This window comes from Taudactylus pleione, unplaced genomic scaffold (genome assembly GCF_031769625.1).
Source record: "Taudactylus pleione unplaced genomic scaffold, aTauple2 ptg000016l, whole genome shotgun sequence".
In the NCBI taxonomy this organism is placed as follows: domain Eukaryota; kingdom Metazoa; phylum Chordata; class Amphibia; order Anura; family Myobatrachidae; genus Taudactylus; species Taudactylus pleione.
This window is the reverse complement of record NW_028284418.1, coordinates 39323963-39344658: the sequence shown is the minus strand read 5'-3', so window position 1 is coordinate 39344658 and position 20696 is coordinate 39323963. Positions and strand designations below refer to the sequence as shown.

The window sequence follows — 20696 nt, the reverse complement described above, 5'->3', positions numbered from 1 at the left end:
CGTAAATTAAGAGTGTCCCCATTTTTAGGGCTTGTGTGACAGTGTGTGGCCCTGACAAAGTTCAAACCTAGGCAAAAAGCTAATACTGGTTAAACTACACCACCCTGCCAAATGTGGAGGAGGTTGGTCCAAAACTCTGGCCATGCATAAAGGACAAACAGTCAGACAGACACGCTTTCTTGCTTATTATATAGATTATAGCAACACATCCAATTTGGCAGCTGTAAACATTGTGGAAATCAATTTCAGTGAATCTAACCACACATACCTTACACAACATATTTTATCATATTTAAATGGGTAAATTAAATATGTAGAACAATTTCAGTTCATGGACTGGTCTGAAGTAATGTTATAATACGTTGTTATAATGAGAAATCAGTTTGAGGCAAATTCCCATTATCTTTAATTAGGAAGGTGAGTGGAAATTCAGTGACATATATTTAGAAAATTTGCATTTGTTTGCTAATTAGCAACCCTCCACAGTAATGTTAAATGAATACTGTATGGTTACGGCACCAAAAAGCATAGTCTAATTATTAGTATGGAAAAAATAATGGCCTCCCTGATGCATTTGCAGACCTAGATCCCCAGTAATATATACCTCACTGAAAAAGTTTGAGTATTTCATAGGGAATGGGAATGAACAGAAATAACAAATGCAGATAAATATTACTTTAGTGGAATGATCTGTCTTACTTATATAACTTTTAAAGACAGTTGTTAATATAGACTACTCATCAGAACACTTAAAGACTTTTTGCTTTTGTTATTGTATAACTAAAGGCTCAAGCCACCTGGCATGAGAGTGATGCTTTATTTTGTGATTTTTAATGTCACTTAAAGACATACCTTCCAATATATGAGGTCTCCAAAGTGACACGGTGGTGTGGAGTGGCTGTTTTTAGTAAAACATTAAATATTATTTTTTTCCTGCCACACTCTTGAGCAGTGGAGCAACTCTCAGTCCAAGCAACCCCACAAATCGAGATGAGCACCCTGATCATGGAACACTCATCAAAACTCAAGAATGGCCCATCAAAAGTGGCCTGACTAACAGGCTCAGTATGCTTAAAAGCATGTAAACGGTTTGAAAGTAATACCCATTCTACCCAATGGCACCATTGTCATTTGTAATTTTTTTTATATGAATTGAGTTTGCGGGGCTATGCCGCTTGTTCCATTATAGCATGGTCAACTGCATCAATATACTGTAGTTGAAATAGTCCATTCATCTCAGAGGGGTAATACATTGTGTTTAACAGGAGCATGCAACAAAATACAGGCAACAGATTACTTGTTTAGCTAGCATTTACATAGATGACTAACACATTCAGTTGACTTGAACATGATGTCAACGTCCTGTTTCCAGACTGAATGCTTATAGAGGAGAGAGAGACTTAGCAGCATAAACCTGGAGAAGTTGAACATCATGGAAATGCATCCAAATCTATTCCCCCAAACCCTCAAAGCCAAGATGTTATGTCAAATTGTAAAGCCCCGTCAAAGTTGGAAAGCAGTGTTGAAAGTGATTTTTTTTTGTAACACCGTACTTGCTAAAACATGATGTATGCCTCCCTATTGTTCTGCACATTGCTTCAGGGGCACAGATAGGAGGGAGGGAGTGGGTACTAATTACCCAGGCATGGTGGAGGGGACAATGGAGGCTCCGGTCTGTGCAGCGCTGCTGAGGGGGACACAAATGTATAATAGCTGTGTGATTACACAGACACAGCACAGAAAGATGATATAGCCCCTACTCAGCAGCTTACCCCACAGAAAAGAGAGGAGAGGTGCCTGCTGATATTGCAGGTCAAGTCTGCTAACCTTTTATCCTGCATTACAAGTTATTTCTGCTCAGCTATTAACCTCTGCCTGCTGTCTTGTGTTATTCCTGGACTTCTTATATTGAGCTGTATCTTACCCACAAGTTTATAATAAACCAGCTACTGTTTCATTCCACTTCTGCATTGCTTCTTTGAAATACACACTTGTAAGGGTAATCAAAGATGACTCATGACCAAGCGAGTCCTAACATGATGATTTGGCCAGTAAGTGTTAACAGAGACCAGGTAATTAACACTGAAGCTGATGAATCTTCTGGTTCTATCAATTCTGCTCAACTAAAGAGATTCAGAGGAATGCTGGCTCAGTTGCAAGTTCATCTACCCAGGATAATTTGCATATTATCTAAGGTTTTAGAAAGGCTTCCAGACCCCATCAAGAAGAGTCTGCCTTGCCAGAGGTCTGAGAGGTATCTGTCTTTCCAGAGGTTCCTGGGGTGTCTGCCTTGCCAGAGGTCCGAGGTCCGTGAGGTGTCTGCTTTGACAGAGGTATGTGAGGTGACTGCCTTGCCAAAGGTCTGAGAGGTATCTGTCTCCTTTCCAGAGGTTCTATCAGTTTCTTCTGCCTTACCAGAGGTCCGAGAGGTGCCTGCTGCCTTGCCAGAGGTCCGAGAGGTGTCTGCCACCAGTTTGGGGGTTTCTGCATCTGTTGTCCAGTCTAAGGTCTCTGATGATTTCTGTCCAGTCTGGTGTTGCAGAGGAGACTGCTGTGTCTGTACCCACAGAGGTCAACCTATCTATTTTTGTGGAGAACTCCAACAATTTCAGGCTCTACTGAATCAATGTTGCCTTGATTTTAGCCGAGAATCTGATGTTCCTTCAACCCAAGCTAATGTAGTTGGATATTTGTTAACGTCCTTTAGAGGGAAGGCATTAGACTGGGAAAGTCCCCTCATGTCTTCTGGGGATCCCATCCTTTTGGGATTAGGGAAATCTTACATGAATTTGATCTGCCATGAATGAAGAAATTTGAAAAGTATACAGAGCCTAAAATGCACTCCTAATTTTCCCTGAGTTGAGTATGCCTCTCTAAGTTCTCCCTCTGAAGACTTGAGGGGTTCTGGTCCTGCATATAGTCTACCTGGCCATGAGGCTTTCTTAAAGATTAAGTGTCCAATTTTCTCGTTGGACATAGGCTTGTATTCCAATAGCAAAATTATGTATGATTCAAACTATTTTATTGAGGCTACCTATGTCCTTTTCCAAGAGAAAGTCCCAATACCTCCAGTAAGATCTACTTCCTCCAAGAAAAACAAATGCAAAAGGAAAAAGTCTGGACAGAGGTGATCTCTGAGATATGCCTGGTGCTACTGCCAAATGAGTCTCCAGAGTCTGTAATCTTAAGAGCATCTGGAATCCACTCATTAAGGGGTGGGTACTGTTACGATCCATGGCAGAACCACTCTTTCTCCAGTAGTGGTGCTCTCGCAGTATTGAATCCATCAGTATCATTTCTCACCAGTGGTGATGCACTTCTGCTTGTGCTCCTAGAATTCCATGGTTTGTCTCTCTGCAGCTGGATGCAATTGGCTAATGAGCTGCACCTGTTTCTCCAGCTTATTACCCAGCTTCTCTGAGCACTCAGTGCCAGATCATCAGTTCTAGCTAATCTATCCAGCTCATACTGCTAGCAGAAGTTACCTGTATCAATTCTGTTCATGGCTACCAGGTCAGCTCCCAGACTTTTCAGAGCCTGCAGTCGATTACAGCTTCATGCTGCCTCACAGACCAGTCTGCACCCTTGCAATCCATGCTCCTCCAGTGAGTGTCTGTGGCTAATCTCATTAGTACTTCTAGTGCTTGTCATGTTATGGGACATTGCCTTATTGCCATGGTTTACTGCATTTCAAGTAAAGTCTGTTACCTTATATATTATATTGCAAGCTATCCTGTTACAGTATGTTGCATTCCAAGTCAAGTCTGCTATCCAGTGATACTGCATTTAAAGTGAAGTCTGCTACCTTGTATTTTACATTGCAATCTATCCTGTTATATTATAAGCCAAGTCTGTTAACCTATTATCCTGCATGACAAGTTATTTCTGCTCAGCTATTAACCCTTGCCTGCAGTCTTGTGTTATTCTAATTATTACAGTATACTGAGCTGTTTGTGTTATCATTATCTTGTGTATACCCTGGTCTCTGCCTTAAGGCCCCCATACATCTGCGATGGATCGACGCGATGTAGTGATCCTGCATTGCAGGATCGCTGAAATCCGACATGTTGCATTTCACAGATATGCCGATCGCTATAAAAAAATTATCATGATTTGTAGATCGTTGAAATTTAACATGTATAATTTCACTGATCCTGTGATGGATCGCAAAACGTCGATGGCCACCAGCCGACAATTCCGACCGGTGGATCAGTGTTCCAATCAGATTGCGCAGTCCGCCAGCACATGTATGGGGCCCTTTACTCACAAGTGTATAAGAAACCAGGTACTGTTTCATTCCACTTCTGCATCACTTCTTTGAAATATACACTTGTAAGGATAATCCAAGATTACTCATGACCAAGTGAGTCCTAGCAATTGTACTATCAACTCCACAGCACTGGCTTTATCCAAAAAGAGGTATTACTCCCTGCTGGGTTGATGAATCATTTCTAAGTTGTACCTGTAGGTTTAGTTGGTGGATGCTGCTGATGGGTGCTTTGTCTGCATTAACTTTACCATCCTCAATACAATATACTTTCATTGTAATTATATATTTAGACCATACTTTGCATGCATATGAGGTCTTAATGAAAGTTTTATAGTGTTTTAGGAGGGATGCACTGTGCATTACTTGTGAGCTGAAACATATAACTTTATTATTTAATCAGACCTGGCATCAGAGCTGGACCTAGGCATAGGCATTCTAAGCAAATGCCTTGGGCACATGGAATGCCTTGGGGGCATCCCACGGCTCTGCAGCTCCCCGCCGCTGCCGTGATCGGAGCTCAGCTCCGATAAGGCAGCAGTGCACAGTAGTCAGGTGGCAGCAGGGGCGGATTTGTGCCACCAGAAGATCAAGAGTATAGAGTATATGTCGCGAAAGGCACTCGGCTGTGAATGGAGCTGCATAGGCTTATAATGGTGCTTTACAGTGGCTGGTGGCTCCCCTGGGACTGCCCACCATATCACATGTGATGCTGATCAGCGGCAGGCAGCCCTGAGCTCAGGCTGAGCTGTCCTTCCCCCTTCTGAACCACACCTCCCTGGTTCTCTCCCCGACCCGGCTTTGATTTCTACCTGATACTGGCTCGAGGGGCACGGAACTGGGGAGGAAAGGGACTGGCTGGGGGCTCCCACATATTTGGTAAGGGCTCAATTTATTTAGTTTATAATAATTTTTTTGTTTATATAAAATTGTCAAAAAAACCTGGAAGAGAGGGGGAGGGCGGGGCAGGGCATGTGTATTGTGTAATGCAGGAGCTGTGCAGACTCTTTTGACAGTGCACTGCCCCTGCCTCCTTGATAGTGCCCCCTCCCCTTTACAAGGCATGGCAGTACCTGCTTCTCAGTCTACAGAGAAAATCATTAACAGGTAACTGGAGGTTATTTGTGTGTGATGTGTGTGTGTGCTACTTGTGTGTGATGTTTGTGTGTGATGTGTGTGTGTGTTAATAGGTAAACTTCTGGTACATTTTGTGCTCTAACATTTAAATGCATGCAAACAAATGGGGTTACTTTCATTATTTACATTCACAAAACCACTGTGGTAACTTTATTAGGATACCAACTGATTTAGAGCAACTTTGTCATGACTCATTTGTTTTTTACCCTTAATTTATCCTGTAAGTTCAACAAGTTATAATGAAAATAACTTAGCTATAACTGTTAAATCTGCAGCTATTTTTAAATTGTTTTAATAGTTCTACAATGTAAAATATATAAAGAATTTGTTTAAAAAAAAAAAAAAACCGCAAACCTATGCGTTACTAAATAAGGTTGATCTTTGTATAGTCATCACATCCAGACCAGCTACATCAGCAGCAATTGCTGACCTCCCCCTTCCTGCATCTCTCTAAGGGCGGGATGTACTAAGCATTGCTTCCGTGATACGGTACATCCCCCTGACTTCGGGTACATACCGCGGTTCATTACCACGGTATGTACCAAGAATTTTGTAAAGGACATCTCTCCCAATAAGAGCTGTCCTTTGCGATGCTGCTGGGCAGAGGGACTTCCGGGTTTAACACCCAGAAGTCCTTTTGCGCAATATGGGAGGAATCCAATCGGATCCCTCCCAGCCAGGAGTGTCCCGATAAGAAGCCCATAGGCTACTATTGGGTAACGCCAAGATGCAGAGCATTCCAGGTGCTTAGTACATTCAGGGAATGTGGTAAAACCCCTCAAAACTGCATTTTCGGGGGTTTTACCACATTTTAACCTTTAGTACATCCCGCCCTCACTCCCTGGATCACTGTTATCTGTCCCCAACTTAATGTAATTCTTATAACCCACAATACTTATACCTCTTCCACTTATCATGTACTGTTTCGGGGAGGATGGAGGCGCCCAAAAACATTGCAATACTAGGCCCCAAGTTTTCTGTTGCCAGGCCTGACTGCATCACATAGTTAAGTGACAGTCATATTTAACAAATATATATATATATATATATATATATAGATAGAGAGAGAGAGAGAGAGAGAGAAAGAGATAAAAAGAAATAGGGGACGCAGATATTGTAGTATGTTAAAAGCACAATGGATTACTTAGGATAAATCACGTACATCACAAAAGTTAAAAACTGGCATATCAGGGGTAAGCAAGCCTGTTTAGAGAAAGTCGTCCAGAGGATAAAAGCTGGTTCATGGTTTGAAAACTAAGTGACAGCAATTTCTACTAACAGGCTTGTTTGCCCCTGATATGCCACTTATTTAGTTTTCTGATGTACGTGTGATTTATCCTAAGTTACCCAATGTGTTTTTAACATACTACATTATCTGCGGCCCCTATTTCTTTTTGTCTTTGATATTATAGATGCTGCCTTTGAGGGAGGGTAAAGAGAAGAGCTGTGGTTGACGTTGTTATTGGACATTATACTGGACCATGATTATATTTGGTTGCTATAGACACATTTGCGTTATGATTTGTGTCTTGTGACATATACATATATATATATATATATATATATATAAAGCGGCACAATGAGTGGCACTCAGATGGACTTGTGAATCAAACAGCAAAACACAGTGGTCCATTGGTCAACATTATGGATTTTACTCCTTCCTCAGGACAATGAAGCAACAGACAGTGAAAACAGTCCATATATAAATACATAAATTAAAACTCACCACAGCGAATCCCATGCAACCAGTGCCGTCACCGGGCCCAAGTCTCTGACACTTCCAGATCCACGTCACATCCGGAACACATGGTCGGTGTCCGTCAGCCGGAAGTGGAGTCATGGTAACCTGATGAAGCAGCGCAGGGTCGTCACTGTGGAAACCGATATACACAAAACACATATCAGTGACAAGTGTGATAGAAACAAAGAGCTAAAAAAAAATAACAAATGGAAAAAGTTAAATAACCCCCTGATAAGTACAGAGACAGGTCGGATATAAACAATATAGAACAAGATGAAAAGCAGAATACATGGAAATAGCTATGTTAGTCTGGCCTATCAAATCACATATAAATGAAAAAGCTATAAAGAATCCCAAAACCAGCATAGTGAGCAATACATCATAAGCTAAAGGACAAGCAGCAGTGAGCAAAAGTCCAAAAGCCAAAACAGACAGACACAATAAAAAATACATATAGAACAGATATAGTATCCAACAGAGCTACTGGGTTAGAAAAACATGTTGAAAGATGATTGGTCATTCAGACCCCTTGGTCTGACAGTATCCAATCGCCAGATCCATTATGTTTACAGTTGTCAAAGTTTTTCACCATGATCACCACCTCAAATGTCTTCTTGGGCCTGATCTATGATGATGTATCTGAGTGAGGCGAGGCTGTGTTTTGCTGCAGCAAAGTGCTTTGCGACAGGTTGGTCCATGTCTTTGTTGTTGAGTGCAGCTTGGATGGCGGAGTGGTGCTGTCCCATCCATTCTTTAAATGACCTTATAGTCTTCCTGATGTAGCACAAGCCACAAGGACATTTGATGAGATAAACTATGAAGGTACTAGTACAAGAGAGAGGATATCGAATAGACTATTTGCGGCCTGAATGTGGATGAAAGAAGTGTTTAGATTGAATCATAAAGCTGCAAGTGGTGCAGCCTAAGCATTTATAACAACCACCTGGCTTCGTTAGATTATTAGGAGATTTTCGTTTAGCAATATATGTACGTATTAGCAAGTTTCTGACATTTCTTCCACGAGTATAGCAGGACATGATGTTCTTGTGTTTTAAACACTTTAGATCTTTGTCATGCTGTATAATTGGCCATAGTTGCTTAGCCGTATTGGAAATGGTCCTGTCTGCAATATTAAATTTATGTACCCAAAAGATTTTATCCTCTTTATTCTTTTTATTGTTGGAAGAGCAGGTTTTTTGTAAAGTATCACTGCGATTAATCTCTAATACTTTCTTTTTAGCCTCATATAGTAGAGACTTGGAATATCCTCTTTGCTGAAACTTAGTTAGCATATTGTCCATGGTAGATTCAAGGTCCTTAGGATCACTGGTGATTTTTTTGGCACACAGAAGTGGAGAAAATGGCAAGCCTCTGATGAGAGGTGGTGGATGATGACTTTGAGCTGCCAGCAATGTGTTTCGGTCTGTTTCTTTATGAAATATTTTAGTGCTTATTACACCATCTTTCAAAAAGATATCCACATCTAGAAAATTAACATTGGATTGGCTCATAGAGAAGGTGAATTTTATGGGACAATGTTTGTTGTAGTTAATATTCTGAAAATTAAATTCAAACTCTTCTTTAGTACCAGTCCACAGCAACAGCACATCATCGATATAACGTGAATAGAAGTGGATACAGGGCCCCATCGAGGATTTAAAGAACAATTGTTGTTCAATAAAGAACATGTATGAGTTAGCGTACGAGGGTGCGACGTTCGAACCCATCGCACACCCCATATGCTGTAGATAGAATGCTCCATTAAATAGGAAAAAATTCCTATTAAGTGTCAGTGATAAGAGCTATATGAAGAAATGAATGTCAGGACCATCATAGGACCCAGATCTTTCAATCAGTTCTTTAGTAGCTATAAGGCCCTCTCTATGCGGAATACTGGTGTACAAACCAGTAATGTCTAGAGAGCACATCCAAGTGTTAGAAGGCAAGTTTCCCAAATTGGCTAGTTTTAAAAGGTGAGAGGTGGGATTGCGTAGGTACGTAGGTTCATTTTGGACACATGGTTGTAGATAGAAGTCGAGGAAACAGTATATCAGACTGTATAACAAATTCCAGGCCGATACAATCGGCCGTCCTGGGGGCTGAGTGGGATTCTTATGGATTTTGAGGAGTGCCAACTTTTGTGGAACATTATATATATATATATATGTATATATATATATGTATGTATATATATATATGTATATGTATATATATATATATATATATATATATAAATTGTAGCAGTATCACCAGAGATGGTGCTGGTGAGCAGCAAATTCTGTGTCCTGGACTTTTTCTTTTGCAATTAAAGGGCAAGGGAGTTATATGCTGTTCATTGCAATCAATGTTGGTGCAAGTGACAGCCAAAGCAGTTACTGTGTTATGTTGTGAAGTGTATACATTTGAAAGCCAAGTGTTGCAAGTTAAAAACTGTGTGATTAATAAAAAAAAACATTTAAACCTTAAAGTGACAGACACCCAGTTTGTTGAGGCTGAAAAGACTATTGTCCCATGTTCCCCATGAAGGTGTCATCCGATGATTATTAGGCAAACCAAATTCTGCTTCAATTTTACCCTTTGAGACAACATGGATGACATGGTGAAGGCCTTGCTGCTGGCTGCAGCAGCTCAGCAAGAAGCCAACAAGCAGCTGTGGGCAAAGCTCAAGGCCCAAAATGAAAGTGGTCAGTGTATGGTGCAAGGTCCATTCAGAAAGGACTATATCAGCCTGGAAGAATTTGACAGTATGCATAAAGTTTTGAATTAAAGTAATACATATAATGCTGGGAAGGTTGACTTAATGGAACAATTGGCCAATGAGGGGAATTTTCATGAGCAAGCTAAAAAGAAATTGCGGAGTGAATTGTCCTCTTTGAAAATGGCATTTGAACAGGAAAAAATAAAAAAGTGAAGTTCTTAAAGAGACAGACCTCAAATTGGCAGCGATGTCTGAACACCTTGAGGAAGCTAAACTTTTCAAATGTGTTACAAAGTATGAGAATGATCTGCTCCTAGCAAAGAATGACGTGTTAGAGCAGGTTGTTGTTGAATTGCAGCAAAAGTGTGTGGTACTTCAGCAGGAAGTGGAGGAGTTGAAAGAAGGTGTCCAGGGACATCGGAGTGATGCAGAGAGCATGCAAGTGAAAGTGGCGGATCTGGCTCTGGTGTTAAAGGGAAAAGACTCTTTAATTGTGTCCACACATGTTAAACTTAAAGACTGTGAATAGGAGAGCAGTTCTTATCTGCCGTCAAATTCTATGTTTCTATGTTTCTATGTAAGTTCTCTGGCTGAAAAGTTTTGTGAAGTAAAAGAGCAGTGTCTCCAGATGCTGCAGACTCGCACTCAGTGGGAAACTGACCATGAAGGAAAAGAGATGGAGATGATCCGTCTTAAAGTCAGCTGTAAGGAGCAAGTACAAACTTTCCACTCCAATTTAGTTGCAGCTAAAGCAGTTTCAGAATGTCTAATGGAAAGAAATGTATTCCTGGAGGAAAGACTGCATAAAGCCGCAAAGCAAAATGAATCTTTGGAGAGAGAGCTTAACCTTGCCCATGGCAGGGCTTGGAAGTTGCAAGAACAGAGTGAGAACCCTGAGAAGTGTCTGCTATGTACACAGGACCAGTTGCAAAGATTCCAAGTGGAGAGGAATACCAAAGAAATGGAGTTGCAATGTGAATTAAACATGGCAGAGTCTGAAATAATTGAAAAAAGTTGAGAATTGCTGAATTTGAAGTTGTGGAGAGCAATCTGCTACAAGCGCCATGGTGAAAATTGCCCAGCTGGAAGAGCAGCTGTCTATGGCTCAGAAAAAGTTCCACATGGTAGTGGGAAAATCAGAAGAGGAAAATAATTTAAATAACATTCTGAAGTTGGATTCAGGACCCAAAATGGCATCCGATGTCTTCGCTGAACCCAGTGTGGCAAAAGTACATAAACATAAGCAGCAGTTGTTACAGGTTGATCCTGAAAAGGCTGGCATACAAACTGTCTTGAGTGATGAGCAGTGGGATGATAGAGATGTCCTCATTAATGATACCAGTGCACAAGAAAGGACAGAAGTGTCGGAGTTGGGAAATTATGTAAAAAAGTCCGTCTTATAAGAGTGGATTAGATTCCTTACAGTGACTTTCAGCTTACAGTAATAGCTGAGAGTGTGAAGTCCTTCCAAAGGGGCACAGGTCCCGATTGCAAAACCATGTCTGAAGTTGGAGATAAAGAACTAACGTATATATTATAAGTAATGCTGTCATGCAACCAGGATAAAACTTGCAATACAGCTAACTTTATCTGTGAGGAAGTGAAGTGGTCTCAAATTTCAAAGCTTGAAGCAAAATGTCCAGCTAAACTGAATTGGAAAATAAAGACCTCCTGTGGAAATTAAACTTCAACCTGTGCTGGTGGAGCATGTGAAAGTTCATTATATTTTCAAGACTCAAAAATCGGGAGCACAAGAAAATCCAAGAGATCTATGCCTTAATGAACTGGCAGATAATCATCAATGCCGTGAGATCGAGTCTGTGGATCAATGGAGTAAACACTCAAGTATCTTATGTGGACATGAGAGTCCAAAGTATGAGGGTGACAGTGAGATAAAGCCAAGGTCCAGAATTTGTGATGCTGGTGACTCTCAGGATAATGTTAGCTCCTTTTTTTGCAAGGGGCCATCTGTGAAATATGCCAGTAGCCAATACAGGGCTTCAGGGCTGCACGTTAAAGATGGGTCAAGTAGAAGTTGACCAAAAGATGTGCCTTTAATAGGTTTAAGTGGCAAGAGTAAAGAGGAAGTGTGTCGCTTTGGAAAAAGTTACTTCAAGTTCTTAATGCCTGTTGCGGTACCCAAGGGTGAGCCTCAAGTACTGCATAAAGAAAGCAAGTACCACCATTGGTACCATAAAGGGAGGAAAAAAGTTAAAAGAAAAATTACCTCTGCAACTTGGAGGATGCGACCCCCAGAAATTACCAGAGTCTGGATGATCTTTGATCCGGTGGATGGTTCTGGGAATAATGAAGAGGGACTTCGCAATGTGAATGCCTCATCCCATGTAGCTGAACCCAGGGGTTTCAAGCTGGGGAGGGGGATATGTGGCAGTATCACCAGGGATGGTGCTGGTGAGCAGTAGATTCTGTGTGTGTGGCAGGAGAGATCCGCCCACACAGAGTACAAAAGCATTGTGGGAAGATGTGTAATGCCTGCCATATGACTAGAGCCCAGAGGAGGCTGCTGGTGGACACAGTCAGACAGTCCAGGTGTGGCTGCAGTGTGAGTGAAGCAGACCAGGTGGTCAGGATCATACCTGCAAGGAGGCAGGAAGATCCCTATACCTCTGACACTGTCCTTGTGAGATGCGGCAGCCAACAAGCTAAGAAAGCTATACCAGGCCAGAAGGCCAGTATATAGTCCTGCATGTGGCAGGAAGGACCACAATCTCAGAGACTGTGAGAGACTTTCATTCAGAGTAGCTGCTTCTGTAGAGAGGGTTCAAGAAGTGAGCTAGTGCCCTAAGAGAGGGCTAGGTTGTTTATTATTTTCTGTTTCTGTTTACTGGTTTCCATGCTGGACGTAAAGCACCATTTTCATTTATTTTTACTGGAACACAATGTGTGGACTCTAATTCTGCACCTAAATACAGCACCACTGATCCTAATCTACCGAGCTAATAACCCCAAGTTATCACAATATATATGTATAATTTTCTTATATAGGGATCCATGCATAACCCCTTTAGTACTCACTAAAGGGGTTATGTCATGCTTTCAATTTTAACAGCGATAATCTAAGATTACTGGTTTGCCACTGCATCGCTCTCGCCATCTTTAGATGGTCAGAGCGTTGCGGTCCCCAATGTCGACAAAGGGGAACTGGCAGCAGCCTTTCCTGGCTTCAGCAAAGCATTCCATGCACTGCTGGGTCCCCGCTGAGTGAAAGTTACATGGGCATGACACAGAAGCTGCCAGCACTAAAAGAGAAGACACAGCTGAAGAGGAAAATCGTCACTGGTCCTTGCCAGACCAGTGATATACAGTATATATGTTAGTATCACTGCGATACTGACAAATATGCCACTGGTAATATGTTATGATAATAAATGAAAAGAAAATTCAGTAAAAAATTTTCTGTGCCTTCTTTGGGGATTTGTTTTTGTAAATACTGGGTCACTGTGGTGGTCCATGGTTGTGCACCCCAATGACTAAATGAGGCTATGTGAGTGCAGGATTGTAAAAGGAAAATATATATATATATATATATATATATATATACTGTGTTTGTATATGTGTGCATATAAATATATATATATATAAATATATATATATATATATATATATATATATATATATATCTCTATGTCTGCAGGGATCCAGAACTCATGACTGAAAAATATTAATAAATCGTGTCGAATTAACACTGCCTTGACCGAGCAGTTTTGTTACCTGTTTATATAATAACCCTGGCGTCGACGTATAAATACTTATGTTGGGAATACAATAAATGACGTGTGTACCCAGCTATGCGACATATGACCCCCCTGCTGATGGGCCATCATATTGGGTGGTACGTACACACTGGGCAATCTGCCAGATATGCCGGCACCGCGCCGCATAGCGCAGCATGGGAACGTAAGCCGCATCGCCTTATTGGACTGTATGTACAAAAGATCATGCAATGCGGCTGATGACCCCATGGGAATGTGCAATGCATGATATAGTGCATAAACACTAGATGATTTTAATGATTTGTCATTCTGATGCGTCAAAATCGGCCAAATCATTAACAAAATCGTCTAGTGTGTAGGGGCCTTAAGATTGAAGGTGGTATTATATGCTAGGGGGCACCATCTAAAATCTTGCCTAGGGCACGAAATTGGCTTGGGCTGGCTATGCCTGGCATCAAGGTTAAGCTGATCTCCCCTCTCCTTCCTTTTCCCAGGCACAACTGCTGATCCATTCTTCAAGTTTAACAAGTGTTGAAGCCGGATGATTGGCTGAGACCAGATCTTAAAATTTATATCGAGCTATGCCATTTTAGGTTGCCTCTGACTATGCCATCTTGCGTCGTCAGCATGAAACCATGGTGTGTGATGCTAATATGCTATTCTTAGCATCGTGCGATCGCATTACCACTGCATACTGTTTAAAATCCTATCATACCCTGTAGGCACAGATACACATATAAATATATTTATTTAAAGACTTCATATATTCAGTGATGACAGACTTGCGTTCGATGGTTATGGAATATAGGAAATTATTGGTTAGTATGTATACACTGTAATGTAGTGTCTCTATCTAATTTAAATCAATTAAAGAACGACAATGTAATCTGGAGAATTGGGACATACCCCTAGTGAACTGTCCTATGAACTACAGTGTACTACAAAGACCAAGAGCAAGAACCAATGGAATTATGTTTGTCTGTATACATTGTTGTTATCATGATCTGTTAAGGTATATAGCCTGTGTCCCGGTCCCAGTTAGTAGCCATTCTCTGGGATGACCACAGACCTCTGGATTGATGACTGTAACTGGGACCGGTGCGCCTGCATATGTATCGACTATATCTTGTATATTGTATAACCTTTGCGCTAATTGTATTATAGATCAAGGCGTATAACTATCTGCTTTTGTGTGAATAATAACTTTTGTGCTTTGGAACCACACTCAGTCTGGAAAGCGATTATTTCATATGCATACGCTATGCTAAAGAGCGACATTTTAGGTATAAAGGTTATTAGGAATTCATACAAGTCACAACTTTTGTTTAGCTACAGTATTTCAGATTTCATTTTACACTAAGGGGCATATGTATCAAAGCTAGATGTTAGATAAAATTGTGAAATATATATCACCAACCAATCAGCTCCAAACTATCATTTCTTAAACACAGCCTGCAAAATGTAAGTTAGAAGCTGATTGGATATATATATCTCACAATTTTATCTCACATCAAGCTTTGATACATATGCCCCTTAATCTCTTGTTCTTATTTCCACTTGGAGATTGTGCAACTGTTTCTGTGCACTTGATAGACATTTTTCAAGTCTCGTACTCTCTTCTTGCAACTGGTCAGTCACAGCACCGACTGCACCACACAATAAAAAAAACGGAGACACATAGCTCAAAAACTAATTTAACTTATATTTGTTTAGTCAAGCTGATGAAAAGCTTTTAACACTGCTTTTGCATTATTGATCTCTTTCTTTGGAACATCATTCCGTGACACAGCATCTTGAAATGAGTTATCCTCCATCATATCATAGAGGAGTTAAATAAAAACTTTAAATCACCTCCTTGCAACATATTTGTTTTACTTTCAGAATGTAGAATTCAGTCCTGGGTTTGCAACTAACCAGCTTAAGAGTGAAACCTTTGCAGGCACCCTGCCTTTTCTCTTTCATCCACTAGGGGACACTGGAGGTGCTTACGCTGGGGGGTATAGAGGCGTGGTTAGCTGGAGCTGGCACTAATTAATTCAAAAGTGTGAAGCTCCTCCCCCTCTGTTCCCCACCAGCCCTCAGTTTAGAAAATGTGCCTTAGGAGCTGGTCACTATATGCTGTGCTCCAGCAATACATTTTATTTTATTTTATTATTTTATAGCATCTTTTACACAATTAGGTACCCTTCGCCACCTATACCAAAGGTGGGGTCCGGGTACCTGGCGCCCTGACTTTTCTAAAGATCACAAAGGAGTGCACAGTGCTTATTTTAAAAGCAACTGACAGCTCCTTATCGCCACGCCACATCTCCACAAGAAGAAGAGGAGAGTGCCGACTTGCTGAGAGAGACTCCAGGGGAGCGCAGTGAGTATGTAGCTGTGCATCCCCCGGCTCCCACCCCGTGGTTAGCGCTTGTAGTGGGAGACACGTTCTGTATTTTTACAGAGTGCCTGGGTTTTTAGCGCACAGAGCTGCTCCCTGCCAAAACTCTCAGCCCCCACTGGACAGCGCAGCATTGCGGGGCTGACATAAAATGCAGAAGCCATTTTGGATCTTCACATAAAGAAGGGGGCAGAGCCTATATCCGCGTGGGCTCTCTCTCAATACTAGCGGCATACAGCTGTAGCAAACAGCGTGTCTGCCATGTTCAAGGTTTAAGCAACCTCCACTGCCAGCGCTTGTAGTACATACATAGCTCACCACGCTGCTCCCAGCTTTCTCACGCATTTTGCGGAGGCAGAAGAGCGGGGCTGAGATTATGGCTACATAGAAGCCACTTTTGCTTTTAGCATGTAAGGGGGGCGGAGCCTAAAGACACGCTCTCTAAGCGGCATGAAGCTGTTACAAACAGCGTGTCTGCTGTCTTTATTAATGTATGCCTGCATCTCTCCCTGTTAGGTAGTGTTGCAGTTGATTAAGTAAAGGCTGGATTCTCCTTGAAAGGAGCTAATCTGTGGACTGGGGAGTTGTTTCTCCTCCTCTGTCCCCACCTTTGGCCTTCTGTTTTTTCTATACTGTACTCTATAGTCTAGATACAGTCTGTGTGTCTCAGTATATACATAAAAGTAGGCTTCTCCACCGACCCTGAACCACAAGGTTCCAGGATCAAGTCCTGCCTTGGACAAAAATATGTATAATATATATTTAAAGCAAAATAAACTAAGCCACTTGCTTCTGGCTCCAAGTTATGTCATGCTTGTTAAATAGTCCCTTCCATGGCTAATTCTGCATCACTCACTCCTACATGGGCCGCTGACGTGATAGCAGAAATTAGTAGGTCTCAACCTCTCTGGGAGCGGAAGGGAAGCTCAGTGCTGAATCGCTTCTCGGCCTTTTGGCTAAGATCAAGTGTAGTATCTATTCTTATCAGTTTAATATCTGATCCGCCCCCTATCTGGGGGCCATATATTGAATGGATTTTTAGAACAGGGAGATTGAAGAAGAGCTTGCTCTGTCCACTCCACACATTGACCTGGTATTGCAGTAATGCCAGGACCGGTGCACCTAAAAAAGATTACACACAGAGGACCTCATTCAGAGTCGGTCGAAGCGGTCGTACGGCCAACGACCGCAAAATCCGATCGTACACCCATTCGTTAGCACTGCACCTCCTCTAGCTACCGACTGATCTGAACGAACGATCGAGTCAATCGCTGTCAGTCGCTATATGCTAATTATGTTCTGATGTTTGCGGACGTATGTGTTGTTTTGATGGTCACGTGTCATGTTTACATGGACTATCGATCAGCTTGTTATTAGCTTGTTGGCAATTATCTAATTAAGTGTTTAACTCTTGCAGTTCTTTCAAACAAGTTTTTTAACATGTGTCAATAAACTTTATTGTTCATTTCGTGTTTGTTTTCTCCGTTCTTATTTTTTCACACAATATGAAAAACAAAGCAAGGTATATTAACTGTGAATGTCCGTTTGCTAATTGTGTTAACTTTATAAATGCATTTGCATTTTGCGTTAGTATCATTTGCACTCTTATGTTTGCAATTGCACACTGCGTGTTGTAGCCAATCAAATGTGACCTTATTTTGGGGGACACATGATTAAAGGATTGGCCAATAGTGGTGTTTTTGATGAAAGTGTAAATATTTTAGCCAATCATATTTTTTATACCCCATGTATATTTCATATTTTCTGTAAAAACGCCCATTGCCATCAGGAGAGCCGCAGCGTTTACCAGGCGTGAGCTCCTTGTCCTGGTCAGCATTACGGACAGGCGGATCACCCTGGTTGAGCCGCCCATTTCCAATCGGGCAAAAAGGGCCGCCTATGCAGAGGTAAGGGGAGCACTCCGATCAGCGGGATTTCAGGGAAATACAGCTCAATTAGAGCGTCGCTGGTCGGACCTGGGCCGCCGGATGCCAGTGCTCCTCAGGAATTTGCGTTTGCAAATACGCAGACATAAGTATGCGTTTGTTTATAAGTATTAATTAGTGGACTGTTTAAAAGGTATGTTGTTTTGCCAATTATTTTAGTCAATGTTCAAAAACCCTCCTGTATGTTGTCACTATTGTACAGAATGTGTACTTGTATTGTGTATCTGAATTTCTAAACTATGTTTGTGTTTTTATGTTTACATTTTAGGAGCTCAGCGGAGACAGAGAAGGGCACAGCGTCTACAAAGTTCAAATTTGAACGTGAAGCCCTCACCTGCATCTCAAGCCAGCCCTCCCTCCCTCCCTCCCCACCACCATACTTCCCCAGTAACCCTCCCTCCCTGTTCCAATCCTCCCCAAGTCTGCCTCCCTCCCCTGCCCACTCATCCCAAATGTCCCAAATCTCCCCTCCCTGTGATCTTTCCGCCTCCATTTCCCCTTCCACCATTCCCCCCACTCCCGAATATTCAACCTCCCCGGAAGCTTCGCCGGCACCATCTGGTGCTGTGTCTGATCACTCTCAGGGTATGTTTTTTTTGCTAAATTTATTTGGGGTGTTGTTGTTAGCCATGTTTTTTTTTTAATTTGCTTAAAAAATGCTGGATGGGGTTTAACATCATTGCGCAGTAATGCTGTTTTTCAGACTTACAACATTGTTTATTGTCTGGCCCTTTTTTTTTTGGTTGTCGTCCCAATTTTTTATTTTGATTTACTTTAAAATTTTTGGGTAGTTTGAGGAACTAATGATTATATTTGGTTTAGTATTTTACAATGTCCAAAAACCTGTCACCAAACTTGCCAAGGTGCTAGGAACCAGACTACCCTTGTTGATGTTGTGTACACTGTGTTTAAAATGTACTAATGTACTTAGGCAAAGTGATGTTTTTTCTAGGCCCTAAAAAAATGTTTGTTTTTGCTTTATCACCAACATTCTAGAAGTGAATACGTGCATTGTGTTTTAAGGATATGGCCATCATGACTTAAGAATACACCTCCCATTATTTGTAACATCATCATAGTGGTTTTTGGATTATGCCACATAGTTAGGGTTTTACATTTTTGGAGCAACAGAAAACTAGAAACCTATTAATAAAGTTGTGCATCTGCTACTTTCAAACACACTGTAACATCAGTGTGTTTAAACACTTTTTTGTACATTGAATAATGTGTAATGATAAAATCTTTCTAATTGTAATGAAGTATTTATTATGCATTTTTTTAAATTTTTCAACAGATCTAACCCACATCCTGAGGGGTATTCAGGCGGAGCTTCGCGATACATCTGCCTACTTACTGCAGGCCTACATGTGCCTACAAAGAATCGTGGAGCGTTTGGAGGATTTGTAGTTTTTTATTTTTCTATTTTGGTTACATTTTTCAGACATATAAAATTAAAAAAATAAAGTTGTGTTCTTTCCAACATTTGTCCTCTTTTTGGCAACACATTAAAGGGTGTAATTCTGCATGTGAAAAATATGGGAAACCAATTTGGGTGCCTTTCCATAGTGTAAGAATTTAAAACATGTATTAGTAAACCTTAATACAATTTGCAGTAATGTTGTTTATTTTACAATTATGGTTTTGCATAAGTTATACAACTCCAAATGGCTTACAAATTTTAACATAAAAAAAAACATTTTGCAGCATTAAAAACATTTGTAACATTACAAACATGTTGGCCACAGCCTTTTAATGTTAAAATTAAAAACATTACAAATTCACACATAACAAATGTCCTCATGGTTTGGGCAAATTAAACATCTGGCTTAGTCAAACATTAACAAGTATAGTAAAATAAACAAAAATTATGCAAATGAAAACATAACATTTACTAAATCAAAAGGCAAATTAACTAAACATGTTGGGGGATATCCGTGCAAAATATGTTAGTAGTCCAAAAACATACAGGGTATTGCCAATGTGTTCCATTTTTTATCCATGTTTTTGAAAGTGTTGTGATTTTGTTGTTTGGAAAAGAAAACAAAAGAAAAAGGGACACATTAGAATACATTTTGCAAATATGTATTTTCTTTAAAAATATAAATAAATGTGCATACCTAAAAAAACGAGAAACAACCTCATTGCGTCTGGCCCCCCCCCGACAGCATCACAACACCTTCCTCCGGGGGGCCCTCCTCTGGCAAGGCCTCCTCTGGCTGCATGGGTACTCGACTCCTTATTGCAATGTTGTGAAAAATCCCGCACAGGACCACAATGCGAGAAACCATATCCAGCGAGTACATGAGTGCACCACCAGAGTGATGGAGACACCGGAACTGGCCCTTTAAAAGTCCGATACAGCGCTCCACCACCTGCCTGGTGGCAGTAAACGCGGCATTATAGTGAGTTTGTGGCCCTGGTGTGGGAGTCAAATAAGGAGTCAGCAGCCAGGGCGTGCAAGGATATCCACTGTCACCTGATGGAAACGGGACAACAAAAGATATAAATTTACCATGAGAACCTGTTTACACTATTACTAGAAATACATACTGGATTTTAACTTACCAAGAATCCACGCGTCACCAGCTTGCAGTGTGCTTAATTTGGGCCAAATCCCTGAATGCTGGATCACATACGCAACATGGCTGCAGCCTGGGAATTTAGCATTCAGGGAGAGGATCTGGAGGGAGGCATCACTTAGCACCATTACATTTAGAGAATGGTAATGTTTGCGGTTCCTATATATTTGTTCCCTGCATGCAAGGGGCTGAAGTGCTATGTGAGTGCCAT

General features: G+C 41.1%; 1 long non-coding RNA gene and 1 other non-coding gene across 2 annotated transcripts; both read left to right on the top strand.

Annotated features, from left to right (window-relative positions):
- The first annotated feature begins 3448 nt into the window (after window positions 1–3448).
- Window positions 3449–19340, top strand: LOC148541953 (uncharacterized). Its single transcript, XR_015878496.1, has 3 exons — window positions 3449–3605; window positions 18175–18491; window positions 19201–19340. It is a non-coding gene; the product is annotated as an uncharacterized LOC148541953 (long non-coding RNA).
- On the top strand, window positions 16897–17087 carry LOC148541954 (U2 spliceosomal RNA). The gene has a single exon (XR_015878956.1). It is a non-coding gene; the product is annotated as a U2 spliceosomal RNA (small nuclear RNA).
- Window positions 19341–20696: the final 1356 nt, after the last annotated feature.